The sequence below is a fragment of the Phyllobates terribilis genome, unplaced genomic scaffold (assembly GCF_046119375.1).
Source record: "Phyllobates terribilis strain yellow unplaced genomic scaffold, ASM4611937v1 Scaffold_11__3_contigs__length_659146591, whole genome shotgun sequence".
In the NCBI taxonomy this organism is placed as follows: Eukaryota; Metazoa; Chordata; class Amphibia; order Anura; family Dendrobatidae; genus Phyllobates; species Phyllobates terribilis.
Genome location: NW_027362771.1, coordinates 611114077 through 611132792, shown reverse-complemented (window position 1 = coordinate 611132792; position 18716 = coordinate 611114077). Strand labels below are relative to the sequence as shown.

Below are 18716 nucleotides of genomic sequence, written 5' to 3'. Positions count from 1 at the left end.
TGGCTGGCGACAAGTCCATGTATTATTATTTATCCTATTCAGTATATCAAGGCTGCATTATACAATATATGTACTTTTTACCTTTTGTGTCTCCCCCACTTCCTCATAGACTGTAAGCTCGCGAGCAGGGCCCTCACTCCTTTCGATATGAGATATGCTTATTCTGTATTGTCTGTATATGTCCCCCCTAAAATTTGTAAAGTGCTGCGGAATATGTTGGCGCTATAAAAATAAACTATTCTTATTATTATTATTATAAAAAAGTTTGAAATTTTCCACTTTTAAACACTAGAGGGAGCAGCTGCTGAAATTTGTCATCAAAAGCTAGTGTACTGCTAGTTTGCCTTACGACTGCAGTAAATGTGGGCGGGATCTGCTCCATGTGTCTGATGTCTCCTCCTTCTGGGCTTTATATGGGATATATATGATATGGAATGATGAAGTTTAGTATCACAGTGCAGAGACATTACTGATCACTGCAAAGTGATACTGAGATGTGGACAGTGTCACCGAGGACGGCTGGCAGCGCAGATTCTGTAAGTTGGTGCTGCTCAATTTATCATGTTTTGGGGTTAGATACACAAACTGTATCACATGATGCAATTAGATACAGGACTCAGTGAAGTGTACCACACATGATAGGATTAGATACATGGGCAGTATCACATACTGGGTTAGATGTGCAAATTGTATCACATGATGAGATTAGATATGTCGACAGTATGACATGCTGGGTTAGACATGCAGAGCATATCATATGATGGGATTAGATACTTGGCTCAGCAAAGTGTATCACACAGGATAGGATTAGATACATGGACTGTTTCACGCATTGAGTTTAGATACACGGAGTATATCACATGGAATGGAATTAGATAAAGGGAGTGTATCACATGCTGAGATTAGATACTCGTCTCTGTGGGCTGTATCACATATGATGACCAATAGATACATGGCACTGTGTGCTGTAGCACACATGTTGGGATTAGATATGCTGCTCTGGAGGGGGAATTTAGATACGCGGGTCTGCGGGCCATAATACATGTTAGATTAGATACATTTCTCTGCTATATCAGTGTAAAGACTCCTTCAGATGTCTGTAATGCAGGGACATGTAATAAGGTGTTACACTGACAGCACAGCTTAGTCATTGTGTAAAGGGGGACACACGGGGCTGCTACCATCTCGCTGTGTGCCAGAACTATCTTTTATTCGCCCGATGCCCCCTCTACTATTAAGGCCTGAGACCAGAGTTTGTGCTGCAATGGAGGATTTGCTGTACTCACTGTTACACCATTCATGGAACCAATACCGACTTCAAGCAAGACAGGAGATTGTAAATCCACTTTAACAGACTCACTTTTACTGTGAAATTCTTCGAAACACTGCTGTAGTATACAGATCAAGACAAGTTCTTTGGTTGGTGAAGGACCCTTGGTAATGTGCCTTTCCAGTGTTTACTCTCGTTTCTCCCTGAGACGCAACATCTTCCACTTCTTCTGGGACCCGGCTAAGAATCACCCCTCAAGGGATACAGAGGCCTCCCCTTGAGCACCTCTAACAGGCCATAAGCCTAAGACTGTGCCGGCATCCTGATTCTGTCTCAAATGTGTCCTCATTCTGTTCAGATAACTTGTACTAGTCAAACACTTCTTCACTGCTGTTCCTACTGATGGAGTCTGCTTTCCTGTGTGTTGAGTCTTCCTCCACATTCCGTCTCTCTCTTTATGTGGAACAGAACCTACCCCGGTTCTGTGCACTTGGGTCTTGAAACCAGGACTAAGGTGACCTGACATAGGCCTCCCCTAATGGCAGGGGTACACTGCCTAATGCTCCACGCTACTCACTCTCCCCCAACTAGACTGTCTTTAATCAGGAAATAATTTTCTATAAAAAACTGCTCTACGGCTATAACTCCACCCAGCTGATTATGTAACCCCTGTATTAACTACCAAGTGTCTAAGCAGTGTAGTGTACTAAATCCCTATCTCTATTGTTTGGTTCCCCAATTGGGAAGGCCACCCGCAAAGCCTATAGGAGAACCGGCATACAATAATCGGCAATAGGGATTTCACAGCAAACACTTTATCAGAAATCACATAAACATATAACTAAATATAAAGGGTGATTTTTGGTGAACAGGGAGCAGACACTGCACTATAAATAGGCCATTACTATGGTAATTGTCAGGACAATGTCAACATGTATACAGCCAAAGATATGACAATGGATTTTTTTGTTAAATGATTATTATTATGATACTATTATTATTAGTAGTAGTATTATTTAGTTTTAGAGCACCACTGATTCCATGGTTCTGCACATGAGAAGGGGTTACATACAAGATACAAATATAAAATACCGTGAACAAACTAACAATGACAGACTTGTACAGAGGGACCCTGCTCTTGTGGGATTACAGTCTGTAGAATCTCCAAATATGTGTGTAAGCGAATTTTGAAAAATATCAGCAACATAAACAGATAAATAAGGAAATTTTAAAAATAAAATATATAAAAATGTAAAAATAAAATGTAAAGTAAATGTTAAAAGGTATCTAATTATTAAAAAATACCCCTTATTGCAATGGTGACAAAAAAGGAACCTGGCTTACATAGGAATTGAACCTGCAAAAATGTGAAGTATAAATAGTTGTTTGTTTTTTTAAATATTACCATTTTTTAATGGTATAAAATGGGAAAACAAAGTTATAAAAAGGTTTGATATTTTCCACTTTTAAACACGAGAGGGAGCAGCTGCTTAAATTTGCCATGAAAAGCTAGTGTACTGCTAGTTTGCCTTACGACTGCAGTAAATGTGGGCAGTATCTGCTCCATGTGTCTGATGTCTCCTCCTTCTGGGCTTTATATGGGATATATATGATATATGATATGGGATGATGAAGTTTAGGATCACAGTGCAGAGACATTATTGATCACTGCAATGTGATACTGAGATGTGGACAGTGTCACCGGGGTCGGCTGGCAGCGCAGATTCTGTAAGTTGGTGCTGCTCACTTTATCCCATTTTTGGATTCGATACAGGACTCAGCAAAGTGTACCAGACATGGTGAGATTAGATACATGGGCAGTATCACATCCTGGGTTAGATATGCAAATTGTCTCACATGATGAGATTAGATATGTCGACAGCGTGACATGCTGGTTTAGATATGCAGGGTGTATCACATGATTGAATTAGATACAGGACTCAGTGAAGCATTCCACACATGATGAGATTAGATACACGAGCAGTATCACATGCTGGGTTAGGTATGCAAATTTTCTCACATGATAAGATTAGATATGTCGACAGCGTGACGTACTGGGTTAGATATGTAGAGTGTATCGCATGATGGGATTACATACTTGGCTCAGTGGAGGGTATCACACAGGATAGGATTAGATGCATGGACAATATCACACACTGAGATTAGATACATGGAGTATATCACATGGAATGGAATTAGATATGGGAAGTGTATCACATGCTGAGATTAGATACTCGTCTCTGTGGGCTGCATCACATATGATGAACTTTATATACATGGCACTGTGTGCTGTATCACACATGTTGGGATTAGATATGAGGCTCTGAAGGGGTAATTAAGATATGCGGTTCTGCAGGCCATAACACATGATGGATTAGATACATTTCTCTGCTATATCAGTGTAAAGACTCCATCAGATGTCTGTAATGCAGGAACATGTAATAAGATGTTTCACTGACAGCACAGCTTAGTCAGTGCACAAAGCATAGCAGGGAGTCAGTGCTCTGACTGTTCAAACCAAGCACAGGCACTTGGTGCTTCAAGGTGGAGCCAATTATTTAAGTAGACCTTCCCACCTGCTTGCATTCCCTCAATCTCCACCCGTTTCTGCTTTGAATGAAAGCTCTGGCATCATAGAGTGAGGGAAGAGTGGGGATAGATGGAAGCCAAGTAGGTGGAAAGGTCTGTTTAAATGATTGGCCCTCCAAGCGCCTGTACTTTCGTTTGGACAGTCATTCTGTGTTGACAGACATTCTTTAAAGGGCATCTGTCAGCTTAGAATTACTGTTAAAGCTAAATCCCACCGCGTGGTGCCAATCATTTTAACACAACCTCCCACCTGCTTTGTTTCTCTCAATTTCCACCCCCTCTTCTTTAATTGATAGCTCTAGCTTCATAGAGCCAGTAAAGGGTAGAGATAGATGGAAACCAAGCAGGTGAGAAGGTGTATTTAAATGATCGACCCCGCCATGAAGCACCAAGCGACTTTACTTGGTTTGAACAGTCGCTCTGTGCTGACAGAGTCACTTTAAGTGGTAGACATCCCCTTTAATCATTATGTTTATATTGCGACAAGTGAATCCCATTGAGAAATGAAGACTAACTTGGGAGAATGAAATCAGTCAAAGAGATTTTAGTCATGGTGTTGGCTTCAGACAGCATTTTTTTTGTAGAAAATATCTTTGAAATATATCTTGTTAAACAAGCAAGCTTCTATTTCCAATTATGAGACACTTTTTCCTAACCCCACACAGCTTGAACCCATCATTCATACTAAATAATTTCTAACATTAATCATCTTGGTCAAAACAAGCAAAACCGATCACTCACTGAGAGATCATATTACTGCTGCCTATTTAGGTCTATGGAGGCTAGATGAACAGATGGAGGCAGAGACCTACACAGAACCAAACTGTTAACAGGAACTGGACTAGCTTGAATAAGTGGTGAGTAAATTGTCCATTCGTACTGACATGTTGATTTACGTTCTACATTTAAAACACTTGTATTATTAACTGTAAATGTCATTACTATTGGGCGCCTTCTTTGATTTTCTAGTCCTTTGCCATAATGATGGAGAGGAAAGTATCCTTTCTCTCTTTAATGTCAAAATGACATCAGATTAGGTGACCAGTGGAGATTTCACATGATCGGGGCTCCCCGGATGCTCTGTCTACTGTCTCATCATCATCAAGGAACGGTTTTCTCTTTGTGGAGAATGCAAAGGACAACTAAACTTCATTGGCACAAAGGGAGAAAGTGATGGAAATGTTTGTAATGTTTCTTAATCATCTATCAGGCACATGGATTTTTCAATCATTTTAGTCAAGATGCAATTTTTCACACATTGAAAGATGCCTTCAACAAGTGAGATTTTGTGGAATCATATCAGGTAGCATAGTTGAGCAGGCTAAGGTGCTGAGTTTAGGCTGCAGTTTCGTTGAGGGTGTGGGTTCAAATACCACTGCTGCCAACAAAGTTTTTATTTTCTGGGCTGCTGCTGTTTTTCTTTTTTAACTCTAGTTTTTCAATATATTTGCCAGTGACTTATCTATCATCCTGATCAAGTATATTTCTGATTGCTAATTGTTACGTGTGTTTTGTTACAGGATGAAAATATAGATTTTTAATCAACATTATTTTTAATAAATAACTTTAATGCAGATATTGGTTAAACTATTGCATTCAAATTTCACCAGAAATTTTAAAAGTTGTAAAAAAATCTAATCTTCCCTTCTGACATGAATAAAAATTGTCAATTGGCAAATGAAAGAAATTAGCACCAAAATGCAATTTGGGCCCCACTGAGATTTAAACGCTGGATTCAGAGTCTAGAATGCTAACAATTACAACAAGGAATTTGGGTTTTCATCCAGCCAAATCAGAGCTCATACTTTGCACTGAAGAGGGGCAACACCCTGAAACACAGTTGTATGCAAATTGAGAAACTGGTTTGGTTTTTAATCTCATCAAGTCATATGACAAAGCTCGTTAAAGGGTCGATATTGACATTTATTAAAAATAAAGATTTTTAATAATGAATATTTGCATTAAATATTTAAAAAAAATACTTTCACCAGAAATCTTAAAAGTGGAAGAAATAGCCAACTTTCCCTTCTGATGTGCACAGAAATTGACAAAAATAAATTGAGGTTCCACTGAGATTTGAACTCAGATTGCTGGATTCAGAGTCCAGAGTGCTAACCATTGCACCATGAAACCATGGCATGAGCTGGAGAATTTGGCTTTTTACAGTGAGAATACAGAAAGGGAAGAGAAAGACTAAGCTACCCTTCATCTCTCCCCTAAAAATAGCTTACAAGACCAGACATCAGTGTTTTCAGTCCACACTGGACACTTACATCACAATCCTCATCAATAAACTTTTATTATGGTACAGTAAGTATGCAGAGTTTTCCCTGTGTCAAGAAAGTAAATAATGACAGAAGTTCAAGAATTGAAAGGACATTAGTTCCAATTTTGAACGGTGGGAATGCCGGGTGGTGGACCGTCATCATGCTCACTTTGACTTATCCTATAGATAAGTCATCAATTGTTAAAGAGTAAGATTTATTACATTTTATTTTCATGGGGACGTTGATGTAGATTGTGATGTAAGTGTTCTTTGTGGGTTGAAAACACTGGTGTCCTATTTTAGTCTTCTAAATTGTTTTGGACTTTTAACTAGTAAAACCCAAACTTCATCTATAAAGGACTGGGATGGCATGTAAGTAAGTAAAATAAATTCATGAAAATGTAATGCTTACATTATATCAGGATTAGGGGTAGGATTTTTTTTTTTACTAAACCGATAGTTAATTTCTATTCACATCAGAAAGGAAGATTGGATCTTTCTGCCACTTTTACGATTTCTGATAAAATCGAAATAAATGAGAGGATTAGCAAATATCTTTATCTTCATTGGTGACATATAATACTATCTGAAAGTAAAATGACTCCGTAAAAGTCCCTGATGAGCCTAATAGAGAAAAATACATTCTTTTATGGGTTTGTAGTATTATTAATAATTACAGGTGTGTACGGTTCTTGCTCATATACGAAATATAAGAGTCAGGAGCTTGTTACGAAGCAGGTTCCATGGTGTAATGGTTAGCACACTGGTCTTTGAATCCAGCAATCTGAGTTTGACTCTCAGTGGAACCTAAATGGGTTTTTTTTTAGACTTTATTGATGTCTTCGGCTTAGGTTATAAAATGTCTTCATGTAAGATTCTACAGTGGATTCTCATTTCTTTGGTTGTTTTTTTTTTGGACTATGTATATACAGTGAAGGGGCTCCCCCTTTCTGGACTCTGTATTTAGCCTACATATCTTCCCACGGGCAGGTGTTTAAGCAGTCAGGCTTGTGTCCAGCTCTGCCTCCATCTATTGAGGTCTGCTGGTACAGCTGCCAAAAAAAAGTATTTTTTTCTGGGCTGTTGCAGTTTTTCTTTTTTAACTACAGTTTTTCAATATGTTTGCTGGTGAGTTACCTATCATCCTCATCAAGTATATTTCTAATTGCTAATGTTATGTGTTTTTGTTACGGGGTGAAAATAAAGTTTTTTAATAAGCATTATTTTTAATAAATAACTTTAATGCAGGTATTGGCTAAACTATTGCATTCAAATTTCACCAGAAATTTTAAAAGTGGCAGAAAAATCCAATCTTCCCTTCTGACATGAATAAAAATTGTCAATTGGCAAATGAAAGAAATTAGAATTAAAAAATTAATTCAGGTCCCACCGAGATTTGAACTCGGATTGCTGGATTCAGTGTCCAGAGTGCTAACCATTACACCAAGGAACCATCTGACATTTCTTAGACTTTGGGTTCTCACCTTGCTAAATCAGTTCATAGACTGATGAGGGGCAACACACTGAAACAATCTGTCTGCAATTTGAGAATCAGGTTTGGTTTTTATCCTAAGTCATATGACAAAACTCGTTAAAGGGTCTATATTGACATTTAGATTTTCTACTTCCAATAGGTGGCGCTAGAGTTCAAGCCTTCTTCCTTTCCAAAGAGGCAATTTGGATATTTAATTTCCCAGAGGAGCTTGAGCATGCAGGGCATATAAGTCTCTCTGGTAAGTCTCCATGACCTCATCATACCTAGAATCCTGTGAGAGGTGGCAAGCTTAAGATGTAATGAGTATTGAAAGGGTGAGAGTGAGGAGCAGAGGGGGCCGGAGAGAACAGGTGAGGGGAATGTAAGTATTTTTTTTCTCTTTAACATTATTACTTTGGGATAGACCCCAGAGCATAATACCAAAGAATCAAAGGATCTTACCATGCTAACTCTGCATGGATTGGTGGGAGGGTTGAACCATCGGGTGCCATGTCTCTGGCTTGTGCAGTACAGCGAGGATGAACAAGAACAGAAACGGAGAAGGTGGCACTTTCAATGGTGTGTAAAATTCAATAATTCTTGACTAAGGGTATGTGATTAGCCAGAAACGCGTCGGTATTTAATATCCCTGTTTGTCATTTTTATGGATTCAACAATAAAGAATTATTGAATTTTCCTCCTTTCTGGAGGCGCCGTTTTCTTAGTTTCTCCTCCTGTTCAACCCACAACACAATAAGGAACTTTACATTGAATTTCCCAGTAAAAAAAAACACACAAAGGGGCGAATCGTAATTTGCTTTATCGGCTTATCATTAATGAAGACAGATTTTCCCATTACAGTTTCTTAGTTTTAAGGTTGAATGTAGACTTAATTCCATTGATCTCAACCTATAACCTAACATGATACGAGAAAACAGTTAGCTCTTTTAAAATTCAATGGAATTAGGAGATAGAGGCCGACATAGACATTCTGCTGCAAGTTCACCTGAAACGACTGTTAAATTTCTCCATAGAACTTTATGGGCAAAAACTGTCATCTCCTATCTCAGTAATGGGAAAGTCTGTCTTCACTGAATACAGATATTACCCGAGAATTGAGATTCTTGAGAATAGAGCAGAAAGAAGAGATCTGCTTATCTCTGATAAGATATATGACAAGGTTTCTTATTTATTATTTATTATTATTAATAATTTATATAGCACCATTGATTCCATGGCGCTGTACATAAGAAAGGGTTACATACCAAATACAGATATCACTTACAGTAAACAAACTAACATTGATGGAACGGTACGGAGGGAAGAGGACTCTGCCCTTCCGGGCTTACATTCTACAGGAAAGGGGCAGAGACAGTAGGTTGAGGGGTTGCAGAAGTTCCGTTGTTGTTGGTTGAGGTGGCAGCAAGCAAGGTCATGGCAGGCTGTAAGCTTGTTTGAAGAGATGGGTTTTCAGATTCCGTCTGAAAGATCCAGGTGTGGTGGATAATCGGACGTGTTGAGGTACAGAATTCCATAGGATGGGGGATATTCGGGAGAAATCTTGGAGGCGATTGCGTGAGGAATGAATAAGTGTGGAGAAGAGAAGGAGGTCTTGGGAGGAACGGAGGTTACGTGAAGGAATATATCGGGAGATTAGTTCAGAGATGTACGTAGGAGAGAGGCTGTGGATGGGTTTGTAGGTCAGTGTTTGTAGTTTGAATTGGATACACTGGGGGAATGGGAGCCAATGAAGGAATTTGCAAAGGTAGGTAGCAGAAGAGTAGCAAGTTGAGAGATGAACGAATCGTGCAGCAGAGTTGAGGATGGACTGGAGGGGTGCAACAGTGTTAGCAGGTAGGCCACAGAGGAGGATGTTGCAGTAGTGGAGGAAGGAGATGATGAGGGCATGCACAAGCAGTTTAGTAGATTGAGGGTTGAGGAAAGGACGAATTCTGGAAATATTTTTGAGCTGGAGGTGACAGGAGGTGGCGAGAGCTTGGATGTGGGGTTTGAAGGACAGGGCAGAGTCAAGGGTTACTCTGAGGCAGCGGATTGTCGGTGCAGGGGAGAGAGTAATGTCATTCATTGTGATATAGACATCAGGTGGGAAAGATATGCGAGATGAGGAAAAGCTAATGAGTTCAGTTTTATCCACATTGAGCTTGAGGTAGCAGGAGGAGAAGAAGGAGGATATGGCTGCTAGACATGCTGGGATTCTGGACAGCAGAGAGGTGACACCTGGGCCAGAGAGGTAGATTTGGGTGTCATCAGCGTACAGATGGTACTGGAAGCCATGGGATTTTATGAGCTGTCCCAGGCCAAGGGTGTAGATTGAGAAGAGTAGGGGTCCTAGGACAGAGCCTTAAGGGACTCCAACAGAGAGGGGGCGGGGTGAGGAGATAGTGTGGGAATGGGAGATGCCAAATGTGCGGTTAGAAAGGTATGAGGAGATCCAAGATAGGGTGAGGTCTTTGACGCCAAAGGAAGAGAGGATCTGTAGTAGGAGGCAATGGTCAACTGTATCGAAAGCAGAGGACAGATCAAGAAGAAGGAGTACAGAGAATTGTCTGTTAGCTTTGGCTGTAAGTAAGTCATTGGTGATTTTGGTAAGGGCAGTTTCGGCGGAATGGTGGGGGCGGAAGCCAGATTGTTGTTTGTCGAAGAGAGAGTTAGATGAAAAGTGGGAGGAAAAATCAGCGTGAACGTGTTGCTCGAGGAGTTTGGAGGCAAATGGGAGCAGCGATATAGGGAGATAGCTGGACAAGGCGGTTGGGTCAAGGGATGGCTTTTTGAGGATGGGCGTGATTGTGGCATGTTTGAAGGCAGCGGGGAAAGTACCAGAAGTTAGTGATAGGTTGAAGAGATGGGTTAGGGATGGGATGAGTGTGGGGGTGAGTTTGGGGGGGAGGTGGGATGGGATGGGGTCGAGTGCACATGTGGTGAAGTGTGATTTGGAGAGGAGACAAGTAAGGTCTTTTTCCGTGATGTTGGGAAGGGAGGTTATGGGGGTAGGGAAATGGTGTTGAGAACAAAGGGATTGTGGTGGTCGGGAAGTAAAGACTTGCCGTGTTTGGTCAATCTTGTTTTTGAAGTGTGTGGCAAACTCCTCAGCAGAGATGACAGAGGTCGGAGGGGGCAGTGGAAGGCGGAGGAGAGAGTTAAAAGTGTTGAATAGTTGTTTGGGGTTGTAGGATAGGGAATATATGAGGGTTGTGAAGTAGGCCTGTTTAGCAGAGGTGAGTGCTGATTTGAATGCAAATGTTGCTTGTTTGAATGCAGTGAAGTCATCTTGCATATGTGTTTTCTTCCAACGCCGCTCTGCAACCCTGGATGCTTGCCAAAGATGCTTGGTGAGGTTGTTGTGCCAGGGTTGCCTGTTGACTCGTCGCGCTCTGCCATGCACAAGAGGGGCGACCGACTCAATAGCTGATGCGAGAGTGGCATTGTAGAAAGCGGTGGCGCTGTCTGTGTCATGGAGTGAGGATATGGATGTCAGTGGTAGAACAGAGTCAGAAAGTGTGTGAGTGTCTAGATTTGCAAGGTTTCTGCAGGGGTGTGCTAGTTGCCTGGCATGGGTGGCAGGTGGGGAGGATAGGGATGAGAATGTGAGTAGATGGTGGTCGGATAGGGGTAGGGGGGAGGTAGTGAGGTTAGATAGGGAGCAGAGTCAGGTGAAGATAAGGTATAGTGTGTGTCGGTCTGTGTGGGTGGCTGAGGAGGACCACTGAGTAAGTCCAAAGGATGAAGTAAGCGACAAGAGTTTTGATGCTGGTGACTGGCGAGTGTCAGTGGGGATGTTGAAATCGGCCATGATGATTGTGGGAATGTCAGCAGAGAGAAAGTAAAGAAGCCAGGTGGGAATTGGTCAATAAAGGCAGTAATTGGGCCCGGGGGTCAGTATATAACAGCCACTTGGTGGTTGGAGGGAGAGTAAATGTGGACAGAGTGGACTTCAAAAGAAGGGAGAATAAGGGAGGGAAGAGGAGGAGTAGGGCTAAAGGTGCAGTTGTTAGAGAGGAGAAGACCCACTCCTCCACCATGTCTGTTTCCAGGGCGAGGAGTGTGGGTGAATTGGAGGCCGCCGTAACAAAGCACAGCAGGGGAGGCAGTGTCAGAGTGTGTTAGCCATGTCTCTGTGATGCCCAGGAAGGAGAGATGACGAGAGGTAAAGAGGTTGTGGACAAAATGGAGCTTGTTGCAGACAGAGCAGGCATTCCACAGTGCTCCAGAGAGAGGGAGCAGCGGGGTGGGCGTCAGGGGGACCGGTTTTGCATAAGAGAGGTTGTGGTAGTTTGCAGTTGGTTTTATGTGATAGGTGGGGGAATTGGTGGGAGTCCAGGATTGGGACATATGTCTCCAGCAGTGAGGAGAAGCAGAGAGAGGGAGAGCAGGTGGGAGAAGGAGAGTGTCCGGCTTGTTTTATGTTTTGGGAGGATCAATCTGAGGTTGAGGAGCAGGTCTGTAGATGAGGTTAGGTGGGGAGGAAGGAGGGAAGGAGAGATGATGCTTTGGTTAGAGGGTGCTGGGGTTTGGGGAGAGCGAAGGAGAGTGAGAATTAGTGGGGCAAAAACAGTAAGGGCATAGGTAAGCATAATGAAAGTGTAAGGGAGAAATGAGAAAGAGAGTGTGAGGTCAAATAGTAGATATTTATCCGTACCTTTTGGTCACTTCTTGCCCATTTCTGGCATATTTCATTTTAGCCCCTTAAAAAGCATCCCTTTAAAAGCCAGACCCGTCTGTCTGTGCCACACTGGACTTGCTTGATTTATTTACATTTGTTCTTTTGATTTATGAAAGAAAATATAAACAATTACTCTTCATAGCACAAATGTAATGGCCAACACTCAAATGCGGCAGATAGTAGGGCACGCCACCTGTCACTGTGGGCTACAAAACAAGAAAAAGAAAGAAAACTGTTGCGCTTTAAATGTGATAGAACAAGTCTGTAAACCCCTTGAAGATGGCAAGAGTGACATTGCCAGTTAGCTCAGTTGGTTAGAGTGCAGTGCTAATAACGCCAAGGTTGTGGGTTCGATCCCCGTGTGTGCTTGTTTGTTGTTTATTTCACATGCAAAATAAGCTTGTTATCTTCTGAAAAAAAAAATTATTAATTTCCTTTTTAACATTTATTTTATTTTTCATTCATTATTTTAACCCCAACACCCAGAATCCTGTTTTCATCTTCCTGACCAGGACAAATATTACAATTCTGACAAGAGTCACTTTATGTGGTAATAACTCTGAAACGCTTCATCATATTCCAATCATTCGGAGACAGTTTTTTTCTTGACACATTGTGCTTCATGCTGGTGGTAAATTTAGGATGATGTTTGCGTATTTTGATGAAAATATCGAAAATTTGCCAAAATAATTTGAAGATTTCCAAATTTTCAGACTTTGAATTTTTATACCCTTAAAACAAATAGTTATACCACACAGAATTCTTAATAGGTAACATTTACCACGTCTACATCAGCATCATTTTTTAAATGTTATTTTTTTTTGTTTATCGGCAATTTTTAGTTTTTTTCCAGCAAAGTTAACAAAACTATTTTTTTTTATTTATTTTCATGCTTTTGTAATCTCTCGCTTTTTTTAAAATTATTTTTCTATAGTCACTTGTACTTGAAGCACGAAGCTGGAGTCGCAACCTGGGATATGTATTTATGCATTTCCATGCTTTCTGTTTAATGCATATTTTTAATGACGATATTGGCTAAACTTTTCATATATTAAAATTTCACCAGAAATCTTAAAAGAGGCAGAAAAATCCAATCTTCCCTAGAAATTGGCAAATTAAAGAAAGTAGCTCAGGTCCAACCAAGATTTGAACTCAGATCGCTGGATTCAGAGTCCCAAGTGCTAACCATTACACCATGGAACCATGTGATTTGCCAAGGACTTGGGTTCTCACCTTGTTAAATCTGATCTCATATTTTGCACTGATGAGGGGCAATACCCCAAAACACCATGTCTGTAAATTGAAATTCTGATTTAGCTTTTATAGTAGGCAAGGCTCATTACAGGGTCTATATTAACTTTTAGGATCGCTACTTCCAATAGGTAGGGTTAGAGTTCAAGTTCTCTGCCTTTCCAAACGGACAATTTGCATATTTAATTTCCCAGAGGAGTATGCATGACGTATAAGTCTCCTGATTCTGACATGCTTGGCGTGGCTTGTCACTCTCCCCATGGAGAAACGTTACCCCATAGAATTTGGTGACAAGACAGAAAGAGAAGGGAATGAACATGATATCCTTCTTGACTCCTCTAAAAATAGTTTGCAAGACAAGAATAGGATACCGGTGTTTTCAGCCCACACTGCACAATTACATCACAATCCACATCAATGTCTCCATAAATGTCAATTAGTAGGAAAAATGTTCAGATATCACTGAAACATATAATTGTATGACCTTGCATTATGGTACAGTCAGTATACACAGTGGTAGCATCAGCCTAAAATCAACTACATCCCTAAGATGCTGCAATTTCTTCTCCAACAAGGTAATTCCTAAAATATTTTGTGCAGTAATGCAGGACATAAAGTGGATCCGCTGTTTGAATTTTTACTTCACAAATCAATAGTACACGTGAAAATAAGAAACTTTGTAGAGAAATCTGCTCCTTTCTCCTCCTGAACTGATCACTCACAATTCATGATAATGTGGTGCCCCTGCAGGTTCAGTCTCCACAGAGGTACTGCATCTCACCCAGAGGTGTTCTACCCGACTCTCAGGTAAGGAGGGAGTACTACCTGGGAATCACCCACCTGCATCCAACACTACACGATTCCAGACCAGCAGGAGGGGCAAGATGCATGTGCACAGTGCTGAGCCCTGTCTCTGGTTGCAAGGGGGGGAACCAAGAGAGGGGAAACCTTGAAGTGGGTATGGGTGGAGGAAGTAACTCAGGGAAGTACCATCAGTAAGGTGTATAAAAAGAAGGTAGAAGGTTCTAGAACAAGACAGTCTCCTGCTCCAGTGCTGGGAGCAGGAGTGCAGTGTGAGGAGAGTGAGCTGGAGTGGGAGCTCAGAGTTGGGAGCAGGAACTCTGTAGGAGCTCTGCTCAGGAGGAGCGGGCCTAGTCTGAGAGGCCCAGGAGAACAGACTGAGAGAAAACGGGAGCAGAGGGAAGGCTCCAGAGAAACAGAGGGGATCTCAGGGGCACAGGAAGTGCAGGAAGCCACTCGTGAGCCCGAATCTACATGGACTTGGAGGGATCAGACCGCAGAGGGGACCGGCCCCTAAACTAGTGGAGAAGAATTCATGCTCAGCTAGATAATCGGAGGTTACTGTACTTTCAAGGTGCATCTGCCAACTACCACAATTACATCGCTGAAAAGGTGGCCACATAGGGTCCAGGGTACTGCACGTCGTCCGACAAGATCTGAGGCTACCGGCTTGGGACATTGATTGTGAGAGCTGCTGAACCCCTTCTTTGGTGAACACAGGACGACGTGGGTGGTTATAATTAGTGTTGAGCCACCCCCGTAGTGTTCGGGTTCGGGTTCGGTTCGTTGAACAATGGCATGTTCACCGAACGGTTCGTCGAACACCATTAAAACCAATGGCAGGCAAACAAAAACACATAGAAACACATAGAAAACACCTTCAAAGGTGTCCAAAAGCTGACAAACTGCTCAGAAGACATAACTAACACATGGAAAAGTGACAAGTACATATAGTCATGCGAAAAGAAAAGAGGTGGAGGAGTAAAAGGAGGAGGAGACACAGATATAGGCATGTCATGCCCTTCTAAAATCAAGAAAGGCTGGAGTAAAAATCTAAAATCAGCCTACCAACACCCTGAAGTCATGACAAAAAGAAATATCTTTTGGTAGAATGGCGGTTCCATTCAGAACACTTTCCTTACAAGACGTAGTGGTATCTCCGTTTGGAGTCGTCCCAAAAACGGAACCCAATACATTCTGACTAATCCACCATTTGTCATATCCAAGGGGCAGGTCAGTGAACGACAACATTGACACGGAACCAAGTACAGTAGTATATACTGTACCTCCTTTGACAAGGCAATCAGGCGGGTCAAGAAGTTGGGAAGGGGCACCCTAATGGCCAAAACAGACATTGAGGGGGCGTTCCGGTTACTTACTACCTGTGCCTCTGAATAGTGTCCGCCTATTGGGCTGCTTCTGAGAAGGAGCATACTATATAGATCGCTGTTTGCCCATGGGGTGCTCCATATCCTGCTCACTATTTGAGACGTTTAGTTGCTTCCTCGAATGGGTCGTCTTGGACGTTTCTAATGGGGCACATATTATCCATTACCTTGATGACTTCTTATGCCTGGGCCCAAAAGATTCGCCACAGTGTGAATAGACGCAGTAGTCCACCTGTGAGAAGGAGAGAGCTGGAGGGAGAGCGGACACCACAGAGCCGAGAGGTTAGATGGAGAACAGAAGAAGGAAAGAGGGCGAGGGAGGTAAGGGAGTATGGTGGAAGGCCAACCTGAGCTCCCCCAAATTCCTGATGGGCGGGGAACAGCCCTGGGAAGAAAAGCCGCTGGCGCATCCCTTTGAGGTTACAGGCGCGAGGGGGCAGAGGGTCTACACTGGAGTGCAAAGCCGACACTGTCAGGCCGTTCCTGCCCGTGCGACCTCCGTGTCACTGGGTTTGTGACAAAGCCACGGTAGACCCTGACGGTCAGCCCCCCTCTCCCAATACTGGTGCCTGTTCGCTAAGCTCTGTAATTTAAATTGGCTCTGTAATTTGAATGAGCACACTTTAAATCCTTTTACAAGGATCTATTGGAGGGCAAGTGTGGTGCCAGCAGCCGTGGTAATTCCAGCTCCAGTAGCATCCACTAAAGCTGCTGCAGTTAAAAAACTTTTATAAGGATCAAGCTTGGCGGTCCGCCACAAGGCGTTCTACCGCCAGTCCCAGCCCCTTTGCTTTGGGGCGCCTCCCCAATGCTCTTGACTGAGTGTCCTATGGGTCCGAAGCATTACCTTTGAAAAAATTAAGTGTCCAAAGCACAGACGGTGTAGCTTGCTTAACAGCTGGGCTAATCCGCTGACTAGCAGACACTGCTACTTGGCCCAAAGTATTGCCTGGGATAGATGCAGTTAAAAATTTGTAATTAGATCTACAGGCGGTATAGCTTGCTTAACAGCTGGGCTACTCTGCTGACTAGCAGAAAGTGCTACTAGGCCCAAAGTATTGCCTCGGCTAGATGCAGTTAAAAATTGTTATTAGATACAAAGGCGGTGTTGCTTGCTTCAGATGGGCCACTCCGCTGACTGCGAGACACTGCTACTAGCCAAAAAGGATTTCCTGGGTTAAATGCTGTAAAAAATTGTTATTAGATACACAGGTGGTGTAGCTTGCTTCACAGTTGGGCTACTACGCAGACTAGCAGACACTGAAGCTTTGGAGCAGACCTCTGATTCCCAGGATATAGTATGAGTAAACAGCTCTGCAGACTCAACAAACTGTGTTATCCCAAGCCATAATGTATGTAGTTTCTTATGGTTAAAAGGGGGGGAGCGACCCGACCCACCTGGAATTGACGATGCCAACGTCATGTAAAACACAGCAAGGGGACTCCAAAATGAGTCTCCATTTTTTCCAAAAATTGTGGCACAGACACCACTTAAGTGGCATCAATTGCCCCAGAGTTGCTTAAAATGGTTGGTGACGTGATTTTCCAAAATCCTCAAGCTTTTAGACTCCCCAGGATGACACAGGGGTAGAAAAGTCCTTGCGGATCCATGATTTGTTCATCTTTATGAACGTGAGTCTGTCTACATTCTCAGTGGACAGCGTCATGCACTTATCTGTCAGCACACCACCAGCAGCGCTGAACACACGTTCAGAGAAAACGTTGGCTGCGGGGCACGACATGATCTCCAAGGCGTGAGTGGCGAGCTCAGGCCATTTTTCCAGATTGGAAGCCCAAAATGAGCAAGCGTCCAGTGACACAGTTATGGCTTCGATGTTCACTTGGAGATACTCCTGTACCATCCTCTCTAGGCGTTGACTATGTGTCAGACTTCTTGTCTACTGTGGCCTTGCAAAGGATAGTCTAAAAAATTGGTGAAACGATTCCACAAAATTGCTGTTACCAGCAGATACGGTGTTACTGTTACAGTTTGAGTGATGAAGACTCGACAGTCGCACAGTTGGCAAGTTAGAACTCTGAGATTCACTACGTGCACCACTGGTGTTTTGTGGAAAAGCAGAAGTAAGATTATGCACAGCCTCTGCTGATACTCCTGCATGCGTGAATCCCTTTCTATGACAGGAATTATTTCGGGGATCTAAGAGTGTGGCAACCCAGTAGACAGGATTTCTTCGAATTCTGACAAACCAAGGGTCATTTTGCAGGTAGTGCAGCAAGAAGGCACTCATGTGTCTTGTGCATCCAGGAGGACCAAGTCCTTGTTGTGTTGGTGGCGAGGTATGAATCATGCTTTCTTCCTCTGCCCTCTCACCCCAACCTTGCACAACAGAAATGTGACCAAGGGCTCCCTCATCTGATGAGTCTTCCATGCCCATCGCCAGTTAGTCCTTCACTTCTTCCTCGGCTCCTGCACCTTCCTCAACAGTTTGGCTGCTACCATGCGCCCTCGTTAATCCCTCTCCTCCACCCTCCCATGCTTGCCGCCTTGGTGCTGCCGACCATCTGGACCTTGAAGATGTTATCCCTTCTGCATACGACTCCTCCTGTACTTCCTCCCCCTCCTCTTGTCCCACCACCTGACTCCGAATACTGTTTAAAGTGTGCTCCAGCATGTAATTGACGGGAATAGTCATGCTGATAATGGCATCGTCAGCACTACACATCTTCGTCGCCATTTCAAAACTGTGCAGAAGGTTGCATATGTCCCTGATCTGAGACCACTCCTGCAGCGTGATTTGCCCCACCTCTGGATCTCGTTGGCCCAGGCTGCACGTCATAACGTATTGCACCAGGTCTCATCGGTGCTGCTACAGTCGCTGCAACATGTGCAGGGTTGAATTCCATTGTGTCGGCACATCGCATTTCAGCCGGTGAACTGGCAGGCCCAACGACTTCTGTAGAGATGTAAGTCATTGAGCTGCGGGATGGGAACGGCGGAAGTGAGCACACAGCGACCGTGCCCTCTGCAGAAGGCC

General features: G+C 42.9%; 2 non-coding genes across 2 annotated transcripts; one reads left to right on the top strand and one right to left on the bottom strand.

Annotated features, from left to right (window-relative positions):
- Positions 1 to 5920: 5920 nt before the first annotated feature.
- TRNAQ-CUG (transfer RNA glutamine (anticodon CUG)) lies at positions 5921 to 5992 on the bottom strand. Its single transcript has one exon. It is a non-coding gene; the product is annotated as a tRNA-Gln (tRNA).
- Positions 5993 to 6862: 870 nt separating this feature from the next.
- Positions 6863 to 6934, top strand: TRNAQ-UUG (transfer RNA glutamine (anticodon UUG)). The gene has a single exon. It is a non-coding gene; the product is annotated as a tRNA-Gln (tRNA).
- The last annotated feature ends 11782 nt before the right edge of the window (positions 6935 to 18716 follow it).